The sequence below is a fragment of the Pristiophorus japonicus genome, chromosome 18, assembly GCF_044704955.1.
Source record: "Pristiophorus japonicus isolate sPriJap1 chromosome 18, sPriJap1.hap1, whole genome shotgun sequence".
Classification (NCBI taxonomy): domain Eukaryota; kingdom Metazoa; phylum Chordata; class Chondrichthyes; family Pristiophoridae; genus Pristiophorus; species Pristiophorus japonicus.
The window spans coordinates 64,633,170-64,645,571 of record NC_091994.1 but is presented as its reverse complement, the minus strand read 5'-3'; the positions used below and the strand labels follow the sequence as shown (position 1 = coordinate 64,645,571).

General features: G+C 45.8%; 1 long non-coding RNA gene across 1 annotated transcript in view; it reads left to right on the top strand.

The window, feature by feature from the left end:
- LOC139229249 (uncharacterized) overlaps positions 1-1,816 on the top strand; it is an 83,912-nt gene extending 82,096 nt beyond the window's left edge. Inside the window, exon 3 of the long non-coding RNA XR_011587696.1 lies at positions 1,734-1,816. This is a non-coding gene — a long non-coding RNA (uncharacterized lncRNA). The remainder of the gene's footprint in view (positions 1-1,733) is intronic.
- Positions 1,817-12,402: the final 10,586 nt, after the last annotated feature.

Below are 12,402 nucleotides of genomic sequence, written 5' to 3'. Positions count from 1 at the left end.
ATAGGTGCAGGGTGTCATTGACTGCACGCATGTGTCAATCCGAGCACCCTCACATCATCTAGGTGCAAAGGATTTCATTCCATCTGTGTCTTCTTCTTCTTAGGTCATCGTTTGGAGTGGAGGATGACTTGCTCCCACACTAATATGAGTTCTCAGGTGACTGATGAGTCCAATGCGGGACCTACAGTCTCTGTCATAGAAACATAGAAAATAGGTGCAGGAGCAGGCCATTCGGCCCTTTAAGCCTGTACCACCATTCAATAAGATCATGGCTGATCATGCAACTTCAGTACCCCATTCCTGCTTTCTCTCCATATCCCTCGATCCCTTTAGCCCCAAGGGCCACATCTAACTCCCTTTTGAATATATCTAATGAACTGACCTCAACAACTTTCTGTGGTAGAGAATTCCACAGGTTCACAATTCTCTGAGTGAAGAAATTTCTCCTCATCTCGGTCCTAAATGGCTTACCCCTTATCCTTAGACTGTGACCCCTGGTTCTGGACTTTCCCAACATCGGGAACATTCTTCCTGCATCTAACCTGTCCAATCCCGTCAGAATTTAATATGTTTCTATGAGACCACCTCTCATTCTTCTAAATTCCAGTGAATATAAGCCTAGTCGATCCAGTCTTTCTTCATATGTCAGTCCTGCCATCCCGGGAATCAGTCTGGTGAACCTTCGCTGCACTCCCTCAATAGCAAGAATGTCCTTCCTCCGATTAGGAGACCAAAACTATACACAATATTCAAGGTGTGGCCTCACCAAGGCTCTGTACAACTGCAGCAAGACCTCCCTCCTCCTATACTCAAATCGACTCGCAATGAAGGCCAACATGCAATTTGCCTTCTTCACCGCATGCTGCACCTGCATGCCAACTTTCAATGACTGATGTACCATGACACCCGGGTCTCATTGCACATCCCCGTTTCCTAATTTGTCACCATTCAGATAATATTCTGCCTCCCTGTTTTTGCCACTAAAGTGGATAACCTTACCTTTATCTACATTACACTGCATCTGTCATTTATTTGCCCACTCACCCAACCTGTCCCAGTCACCCTGCAGCCTCTTAGCATTGTCCTCACAGCTCACACTGCCACCCAGCTTAGTGTTATCTGCAAACTTGGAGATATTACACACAATTCCTTCATCTAAATCATTGATGTATATTGTAAATAGCTGGGGTCCCAGCACTGAGCCCTGCGGCACTCCACTAGTCACTGCCTGCCATTCTGAAACGGACTCGTTTATCTCGACTCTCTGCTTCCTGTCTGCCAACCAGTTCTCTATCCACGTCAATACATTACCCCCAATGTGCTTTAATTTTGCACACCAATCTCTTGTGTGGGACCTTGTAAAAAGTCTTTTGAATGTCTAAATACACCACATCCACTGGTTTTCCCCTGTCCACTCTACTAGTTACATCCTCAAAAATGTTTTCTTGGAGAGGCTCACACAGTATAACTGCGCCATTAGGACCCACGATACCTTTCAATGGAAAGCAGATAAAGTTTTAATCTATAATTAAAGGCCTAATCAAACTGTAAGGCATTAAAATGTACAATTTCTTAAAATGGGCTGGATCTTGCTGGCCAAATAATGACGCATTAACGACACATGCCATTATTAATGTGCCAATCGGCCAGCAAATTCAGGAGATTAAGAGATACAACAACTTACATTTAAATAGAGCCTTTAACATAGTAAAATGTCCCAATGTGCTTCACAGGAGCGCTGACAAAGAAAATTTGACCGCAAAGTTTGACTACAGCAAAGTTTTGTCACTAAGGAATGGTTGGGACAGGATTCGGCCGACAAATGCAGGGCTCATCTCCTGACAGTTTGTGGATCCATAACGTACTCCCTGATGAAGGACCTTCCTGCGCCAGAGAAGCCGATGGACAAGACGTTCGAAGAGCTCAGTAAGTTGATCGGGGAACACTTTAAACCGTCGAGCAGCATGCACATGGTGAGACATCGGTTTTGCACGTACTGGCGGCGAGCAGGGCAAAGAGTTCCAGACTTCGTGGCAGATCTCCGGCGACTGGCAAGCCTATGTAAGTTCCCAGATGCATGCAGAGCGGAGATGCTGCGAGACTTTTTTATTGAGGGCGTTGGGCACACTGGGGTTTTCAGGAAACTGATTGAGACCAAAGACTTGACTTTGTAGCGGCGGCTCTGATAGCCCAGACATTTATCTCAGGGGAGGAAGAGACCAGAATGATGTTTGACAAAAATCTTGGCTCAAATGCGGCAAACGACCATGGAGTCAACATTGTTAACGCTGCACACAGTTCTCTAGGCAGACAAGGGCAATCGGACATGCTCCAGCATGTAGTCGAACCCAAAGGGGGAATTCAACAGAGACAGTGGCTAGCTGAACAGCGATTCATGCCATCGCAATGGACAATGCGGCCAGTAATGGGGCCATTAACACCTGTTAATGGTGCGCTTAAGGACAATTACAGAGACAGTCAGAGACGATCGACTGGTAATGGACCTTTTGTTTCCAACAACAGGGCCTCCAGCTCATGCTGGAGGTGTGGAGGCAAACATCAGCAATATACCTGCAGAAACTGCAACGTCAGCGGTCACTTGGCGCGTATGTGCAGGAAGCCTGCAACCAGGTTGATGTACGAGGAGGATGGGCCCGATGTAAGACCTATGAGGCCAAATGAATTCTGGCGGAAATCGCTGGAAGCTGAAGTTCAGTGAGTTCATGTGGAGCACATATACAGTTCATATACCAGGACGCCACCGATAATGATGAAAGTGCTCCTCAATGGCATCCCAGTATTAATGGAGCTAGACACAGGGGCCAGCCTGTCCCTGATGAGTATCAAACAGTTCGAAAGGTTATGGGTGTCCAAGGCAGGAGGTCCAAATTATTGCCGATTGACACACAGCTACGGTCATATACAAAGGAGATCATTCCGGTGCAAGGCAGCACCATGGTAGTTGTGACCCACAAAGATTCGGAGAACAGTTTGCCACTCTGGATTGTCCCGGGGGACAGTCCCACATTACTGGGGAGGAGTTGGCTTGCTGTCATGAACTGGAAATGGGGCGATGCCAATGCAATTTCTTCTGTGGAGCGAGTATCATGCTCACAGGTCCTGGACAAATTTGACTCATTATTTCAACCCGGCATATGCACTTTCATGGGGGCCAAGGTAGTGATTCACATAAACCCAGACGCCAGGTCAGTACACCACAAGGCCAGAGCAGTGCCGTACGAGATGCGGGAAAAGATAGAATGCGAATTGGACCGCCTGCTGAGCAAAGGCATCATCTCGCCAGTCGAATTCAGTGACTGGGCGAGCCCGATTGTGCCGGTGCTCAAGGCGGATGGGTCGGTCAGGATATGTGGCGATTACAAGGCCACCATCAATCGGGTGTCACTCCAAGACCAGTACCTGCTACCGAGAGCGGAGGACCTCTTGCGACGCTATCCGGTGGCAAACTTTTTGTCAAAATTGGACCTGACCTCAGCTTACATGACCCAAGAGCTGGCAAGTGAGTCGAAGAAGCTGACCACTATCACGACACACAAGGGGTTGTTTGAGTATAACAGATGTCCGTTCGGGATTCGTTTGGCCACCGCGATCTTTCAGCGAAGTATGGAAAGCTTCCTCAAGTCGATTCCAAGGACGGTTGGTTTTTCAAGACGACATCCTCATCACGAGTTGCGATACTGAATAACACCTCCACAACCTGGAGGAGTTGCTACGCAGACTGGACCGGGTAAGGCTGCGACTCAAAAAGGCGAAGTGCGTCTTCTTAGCTCCAGAGGTAGAATTCCTGTGGAGGAGAGTAGCAGCAGACGGGATCAGACCTACTGCGTCCAAAACGGAAGCAATCCAGAGAGCACCCAGACCCCTAACACGACGGAGCTGCATTCGTTCCTGGGGCTCCTGAACTATTTTGGTAACTTTCTTCCCAAATTGAGCATGCTGTTAGAGCCACTACATGTGCTCCTACGCAAAGGTCACGATTGGGTCTGGGGGACAGCCAGGAAAGAGCTTTTGATAGAGCACGCAATATGTTATGCTCCAACAAACTGTTAACGTTATATGACCCGTGTAAGAAACTTGTTTTAACGTGCGATGCTTCGTCCTATGGGGTCGGGTGTGTGTTGCAGCATGTCAATGCCAAGGGTCAGTTACAGCTGGTAGCTTAAGCCTCCAGAAGTCTGTCCCAGGCAGAAAGGGGCTATGGGATGGTAGAAAAGGAAGCATTAGCATGTGTATAGGCAGTAAAAAAATATGGACCAGTACCTGTTTGGCAGGAAATTTGAGCTGGAGACAGATCACAAACCCCTAACATCCCTTTTGGCCAATAAGGCCATAAATGCGAATGAATCGGCCTGCATAGAGAGGTGGGCACTCACGCTATGACTACACAATTCGGCAAAGACCGGGCACTGAAAACTGCACCGATGCACTCAGCAGGCTCCCACTAGCCACCACTGAGATGGCAACTGAGCATGATGCTGAGATGGTCATGGCTGTTGAAGCTTTCGAAAGCGAAGGCACCTGTGACAGCCCGTCAGATTAAAGTCTGGACAAATAAGACCCGCTACTGTCTTTAGTTAAGAAATGTGTCCTGAATGGGGACTGGGAAGCCACATACGGAGCATGCCCTGAGGAATTCAAATCGTTTCATAGGCGCAAGGATGAACTCTCGATTCAGGCCTACTGTGGGGAAACTGAGTAGTCATGCCCCAGATGGGCAGAGAGGTGTTTATCAGAGAACTTCACAATGAGCATCCGGGCATTGTCATGATGAAGGCAATTGCCAGGTCACACGTTTGGTGGCCAGGGATAGATGCAGACCTGGAACTTTGTGTTCGCAGGTGCAACACGTGAGCTCAGCTGGGCAACGCACCCAGGGAAGCCCCCCTTAGCCCCTGGTCCTGGCCTGCCACGCCATGGTCACGCATGCATGTGGACTACGCAGGTCCTTTCATGGAAAAAATGTTTTTGGTTGTAGTAGACGCCTACTCCAAATGGATTGAGTGTGCCATTTTAAATTAAAGCACATCCTCTGCCATGGTACAAAGTCTACGGGTAATGTTCGCCGCCCATGGTCTACCGGATGTCTTGGTCAGCGACAATGGCCCGTGCTTCACAAGCACTGAATTCCAGGACTTCATGGCAGGCATTGGAATCAACCATGTCAGAACGGCACCATTCAAGCCGGCCTCAAACGGCCAGGCGGTACGAGCAGTGCAGATAATCAACCAGGGGATGCTCAGAATCCAAGGGGGTTCCCTACAAAGCCACTTATCATGCCTCCTGTTGGCCAATAGATCCCGACCACACTCGCTCACAGGGGTTCCACCCGCGTCCTTTTCACAGCTGCTAATGAAAAGGACGCTCAAAACCAGGTTATCCCTTATACACCCTACTATGAAAGAAATTGTTGAGAGCCGGCGTCAGTCACAATGTGACTACCATGACAGGAATGCGAGGGCGCGATGTATTGGTGGATCGGAATATACTTGGGAATTGGGCAGACAGGTGGGAGATGAAATTCAATGTAGAGAAATGTAAAGTGCTTCACATGGGGACAAAAATTCAGGAAATGACTTTCACTTAAATGGAAAGAAAGTAATATGTATGGAAAATGAAAGAGATCTGGGGTCATGATTGACAATGAATTGAAAATATGGCAACAATACTTGGTGGTAGTGAGTAAAACAATCAGACATCGGAATGTATTAAAAAATCACTACTGAGCCAGTGAGGTATCCTGCCACTTTATAAATCATTGATGCAACTGCACGTTCAACACTGTGCACAGTTCCACAAGCTAATGATGCCCAATCTATTCTTCTTCCCCCCACCCCCCCCCACTCTCCTGCAAGAACTTCCAGGTCATACATATTATTTATTAGATTCTTGCATCAATGAAAGCGCAACACCATTGCATTTTACCTTTCCTAGCTACTTCTTTACAGTTTACTTGATTCTTCTCCATGCTGTGGTCCTTGGCTACAGCAGCAAACAGCACTCCTCCAAAGCTCCTTGAGGCTGGGCTACGGGAGAAGGCTTTGAAAGTCCACCTGGATGTATAAATGCTGCGTGGTGCTTGGATGATCTGCTTCTTCCCTTGTACTGCTTGATTAATTGGGCTTCCTTTAACAGCCTCCAGCAGCACCTCTTCCTCCTCCAACATATCGGCCATGTGAAGTGTAGTTATCAGATCGTAGTTCAGTAATTGTCTTAAAATAGAATGCTATCCAAAGGTAATGCAGAATGTAGGAAAGTATTCGTAAGTATGACAGTGAAGGTTTTTTTCTAGTACCTGCAGTAAATACCAAAATATGGCCAATAGTCTCTCCAAGCAAGTTAAGCAGTGTCTGTTTAACCCAGTACTTTAACCTTGACGAGGGGCTTATGGCAAACTGCAGCAGCACACATTGTGAAGGGCGGGTGGGAAGTTAGAAGTCGCAGAATTTCAGATGGATAACATCATCCGGCCCTCACTCCATCATTTGTCTACGGCTGGGAGGGAAAGACTTCTTCTGCAAACCCGCAACTGAACAGGATTTATGATGGGGCACTTCTCCAGCAGAACCCCAGCATAAATCGGCCCGTCCAAAATTCCTGGCCCTGGAAAGGTGTCATTGCTGGCCTACATCCTTGCCTAACCTACAAAACTTGGAGCGCAGCGAATTTTACTTTAATTCTTATGATTCAGCAAAAAGTGCAGGAAGGAGCCAGGTGCCCAGATGAGCAGAATGTGAGTCAGCCAGTGTGTGCAGAACGATTGCTGTGCAGGTTACACAAAGTCACCGGGGAATTAAATGTGGAATTACCTGTGCCGCAGTGTGGCAACATTTGAATTTTGTTTCATTTTCATAAAGATCAGATTGTTGTGATTCCACAATTCGATGTTCCTGTAAGAAGCAGTGGGGGCCGGGCAATGACAGGCCTGCAGACCGTGATGTCCCACGCAGGAAATGACTGCCTTTCCATCCTGTGAGCACCACTCCCCATTAGGGACACAGGGACATGAATCAACCATTGTGTCATTGAGCAAACGACAGAAGATTCTTCACTCACCAGCACTGGTCCTTAGGCGGTTTGTTTCACTGTGCACACTTTAGACATGTGTCGCTGAGACTCCAGCAGCGATATGTCCAGGATATAATTCTAGCACAATGCATCTGAGCTGCTCCATTGGCTCTCCACTTGACCCGACACTTCCAGAACTTTCCACTGCCTGAAATGATCTGGCGGAGGGGGAACATTAAATAAGTATGAGTGTCCTCAAATGCTGTGCAAAGGTGGAAGTATATTGTCCAAAGTATTTTCCATCATTTGTGCCAAGCAGTGATGGATGCAAGGGCTGCTTGTTCATCCCTGCCGTCCAGTATTGATATGGGTGGCAGTCGGATTTTTATCATTTAAAGTGCACTGTTAAACACATTTTCATTCAACTTGTATTCCTTTAAATACATAAATACATTTTTGAAGCAGTAAAGTTCTTTTAGAATCCCATGAAAACTAACTTATAAAAGAAACATCCAAGCTGATGGATCTAACACAGAGGCTCGTATCTCTAAACGTCCTTCTTTATAAAGCCATTGCACAATCCAGGTACAAAGACCATCTCACCTTGGTTTGACTCCAATGCACTGTGAAGCTGAGTTTATAAAATGGACCTTCCCGGCACTTTCTGAACTTACCTGTCTTTTTGAATGTCTTGAGAGAGCAGCTATTCATTTCCATGTTTAAACATTAAAGGTGAATCATTTGAGAATGCAGCCTGTGTAAGCGCATGTGCAGAGCTCTTCCTAGTGGGCAGAATGTGATTTAGAAACATAGACATAGAAACATAGAAAATAGGTGCAGGAGTAGGCCATTCGGCCCTTCGAGCCTGCACCGCCATTCAATGAGTTCATGGCTGAACATGCAACTTCAGTACCCCATTCCTGCTTTCTCACCATACCCCTTGATTCCCCTAGTAGTAAGGACTTCATCTAACTCCTTTTTGAATATATTTAGTGAATTGGCCTCAACAACTTTCTGTGGTAGAGAATTCCACAGGTTCACCACTCTCTGGGTGAAGAAATTCCTCCTCATCTCAGTCCTAAATGGCTTCCCCCTTATCCTTAGACTGTGTCCCCTGGTTCTGGACTTCCCCAACATTGGGAACATTCTTCCTACATCTAACCTGTCTAACCCCGTCAGAATTTTAAACGTTTCTATGAGGTCCCCTCTCATTGTTCTGAACTCCAGTGAATACAAGCCCAGTTGATCCAGTCTTTCTTGATAGGTCAGTCCCACCATCCTGGGAATCAGCCTGGTGAACCTTCGCTGCACTCCCTCAATAGCAAGAATGTCCTTCCTCAGGTTAGGAGACCAAAACTGTACACAATACTCCAGGTGTGGCCTCACCAAGGCCCTGTACAATTGTAGCAACACCTTCCTGCCCCTGTACTCAAATCCCCTCGCTATGAAGGCCAACATGCCATTTGCTTTCTTAACCGCCGGCTGTACCTGCATGCCAACCTTCAATGACTGATGTACCATGACACCCAGGTCTCTTTGCACCTCCCCTTTTCCTAATCTGTCACCATTCAGATAATAGTCTGTCTCTCTGTTTTGGAGTCACTGATCAATCACATTGAACCGTACTACATGAGTAATTGTATAGAAATTAAATATTCAGTAAAATATAGTCAATCATTTTGAAAAATGTTGGTATTTGATTATTATCAGGCAGCAGAACTCTTGGAGCTATGTGCATCTAGTTACTAATTATTATAATTATCAAATTGGTTGCATGCAAGGAAAAATCCAAAGGAATTCAATAAAATATTAATACAGTTATGTTATCTAATTATTATTAGTAAGTGTCATTCTTGGGTCTGCTCTCTGCAAATATAGTATTAAAAGTCCAGACAGACCACCTGAGTCAATCCATCAGTCAGTATTGACAGGAGAAAAGGTGATGGGTTTTGGGCATATAAGGAGCCCTTTGGAAGAAAGTTCAAAGAAATCTCAGGAAAAAGCCCAGGAGTGAGATGTTCAGAAAGAAGCTGCAAGCAAGACAATGAGTAATCAGGGTGAGCATCTTGCCTGCGATTACACATCCGCAAGACCACTTAGCTGTGTGAGGGAGTGGTTGTAAGTCCCAACCAAACTCAAGGGGTTTAGTGCTGGCAGGGGCCCTGTGTTACTTTATTTCATGGGAGGGTTCTTTTATTAAGCCATGATAACTTAGCACAGCCGGGCTTATTGGCTATACTATTTTGCACTGTTTATGAGTGGTGTTATTAATCTTATTAAACACAATACGGTTGAGCATGAAAAACGTGTGTCTGAGTCTCATCTGTCTATATAATCATTATCATCCAGAACTTGTAGTAGGAGGTGCCTTTTTGGTACACCCAAGAAAACCACCTACAGCGGAAACCCAAACTGAGCAGTAAATTTAGCACCTTGAAAATGTTTGCGCCTGCCGCAGAGAAATTTGTCGGAATTGGGCGACGGTGCCGCAAGATCAGTCGTTATACACTTGAACTGGGGGGGGCGCTAACAAAAATGTCGTACTAGATTTAACTGACCCACTGCGCATGCGCCAATCTCCTAGTTAGAGTAGGGAAAAATGGTAAAAACACAAAATTAAAGGCTCTTTATCTGAATGCATGCAGCAGTCGGAACAAGATAGATGAATTGATGGCACAAATAGAAATAAATGGGTATGATCTGATGGCCATTACAGAGACGTAGTTGCAAGGTGACCAAGGCTGGGAGCTAAATATTCAGGGGTATTTGAAGTTGGACTGTTTTCTTGCTCTTTTCGTTCCCACACTTGACATTTCAGAAGGATAGGCAGAAAGGAAAAGGAGGTGGGGTAGCTCTGTTAATAAAGGACGAGATCAGTACAGTAGTGAGAAATGATCTTGGCTCGGAAGATCAAGAAGTAGAATCATTTTGGGTGGAGACAAGAAATAGCCAGAGAAATCATAGAATCATCATGGAATCATAGAAGTTTACAGACGGAAGTAGGCCATTTCGGCCCATCGTGTCCGCGCGGATCGACAAACAGCCACCCAGCCTAATCCCACTTTCCAGCTCTAGGTCCATAACCCTGTAGGTTATGACACTTCAAGTGCACATTCAAGTACATTTTAAATGTGATGAGGGTTTCTGCCTCTCCCTTTCAGGCAGTGAGTTCCAGACCACCACCACCCTCTGGGTGAAGAAATTTCCCCTCAAATCTTCTACCAATTAATTTATGCCCTCTGGTTGTTGACTTGAGGGAAATAGGCCCTTTCTATCCACTATATCCAGGCCCCTGTAAGGTTCCAAAATTCGTAGAAACCTCCCAGTGTTTGGACTCACTGAAAAATAAATTCGATTTGGGCACATTAAACAGAAATTTTGGGATCCTAAAATGTATATGGAAGAAATCTATGAGTTATAACCAAGTTTGGGATTTTAAAAGGCATGTTTAGGCCTGTGGGGAAAAGCTGCAGAAACAGAGGGGTGGGATGAACCTTTACCTTTAGAATTTGGATATTGTAGCTCATCAGTTTGTCTGGGGGAGCTGTTTAACCATAGTCAGGCTCCCAGAAACCATTAGCATTTAAACAATCGACCATGGAAGAAACATTATCCACCCCACCCACAGGACCCAAATATAACTTGCATACTCCAACACCTTTTCAACATGCATAGAAATATCTGGCTCAGCCCAGACTTCCCGAAGCCAAAGCAGTGCTATTACAATGGACAAGAGCTCATCAGCTCATAAATAAGGAGTACCGCGATTCCAAAGTCTATCAACGGCAGATTAAAACATTTAATCAAGTTTCAGTTAGCTAGCCCGCCAAAACGTAAACAAAGAAGACCACTTAAAAACAATGGGCAGCAAAACTTAAACAAAAGAAATGTTACATTTGGCGCGAAGATTAAGCAACCTCTCAGAGTATAACTGAGGGCCTATTGTATCAAAAGGAGAATTATCTGACCATCATTTCGGAACAACAAGATCAAGGTCAAGAGCACATGGTGAGAAAACACAGGAAGGAACATCGCGACATCAGAGAAAAGAACTTAAAAAAAACCAATCAGTGGAACATCAATACAAACTGACGTGGTAACAACCATCAACCGGACCACCGCGACCGACGAAACCAACCAGGAAAAGCCACCACCAAGAAAATTGGGGTCCACACAAGTTTTCCACTCTACAATTTGTGTCTAAACTATCCAGCGGGTAAAAATTACCGAAAGAACTTAAAACCGTATTGATAACAAAGAAAATTGGGTGCTCAACAGACATAAATCCAAAACGCGTCTAACCGCATCAGCAGACTCACCCCAACTGGCTTCAGTACACAGCAGAGGTCCTCTACCACGTCCGGGGTACGGCAAGGCAAACCGGCTATAACCAAAGAACCCCGAAACCGCAAAACAGCCCTAGCTGTCAAAGGAAGGATCTGGTGAGCATAAATCCGTGGAGCCCTAGAGTTTGACCTAGTTAGAGAGTAAGTGGGAGGTGGGAAGTATTTCTGTTGGGTTTATTACCTGTAATAAAGAATTCCCCATTGTTTACAACGTTTTTATAAGATTTTACAGTTTTATTGGAATGTATTTGTGTTATTTGCTTTCTTGAATAAAACCCAAACCTTCTTTGTATGAAACAGTTGTCTGCTGCACTTTATCATATCCTGATTAATAAATCCAAGGTTGAGAACCAGGGAGAGGGAGCGACTCGAAACTGCTCTGGTCAGGAAGGCAAGCTGACAGACCCACCACCCACTACAGAATGGCGACTGCGGCAGGACCTTGGTCAAAAGGGTGTGATGCAGTGGACACTGTTTTTGAGGAAAGAAGCAAAATGGAAGAGAGGATTTCCTCTTACATATTCAAGAAAGTCAATGTAACAAAGAAATGGGTACTGAACCTATTGCGCGCTGAGCGTCCTGTGGACGCTGCAGCCAAATGGACTGAGAGTAAGGACCATAAGCGCTCTGTGGAGAAAGCAATATAGTTAGTCTGCCTACAACGACAGTCCAGCAATTGGACAAGAAAGTCGAGTTGCTGGAGGCAGACCTCAGGGAGTCCGAGGAACACTCGAGTGCCAGAGCTATCATGGGGGAGAGATTATTTGAGGAGTTAGGCAAGCAAAAGGAAGGGAATCTACAGTTAGTGGAAACACATAGAAACCGCCAGGATTAGCTTCAGTGCCAGGTCACCGAAGCAAAGGGTCAAGAACTGGTGTTACGGGAGGAAAACACCCGCCTCACCAGGATAATTAAAGAGCAGGAGGAGAAGTTAAGTGATGTACAGGTCGTTTATAAGGTAGCAAGCAGCAGACAGTTCGAGACTGGAGACTACGGTCCCTGCCAAAAGCAAATTGCGAATCTGAACCTT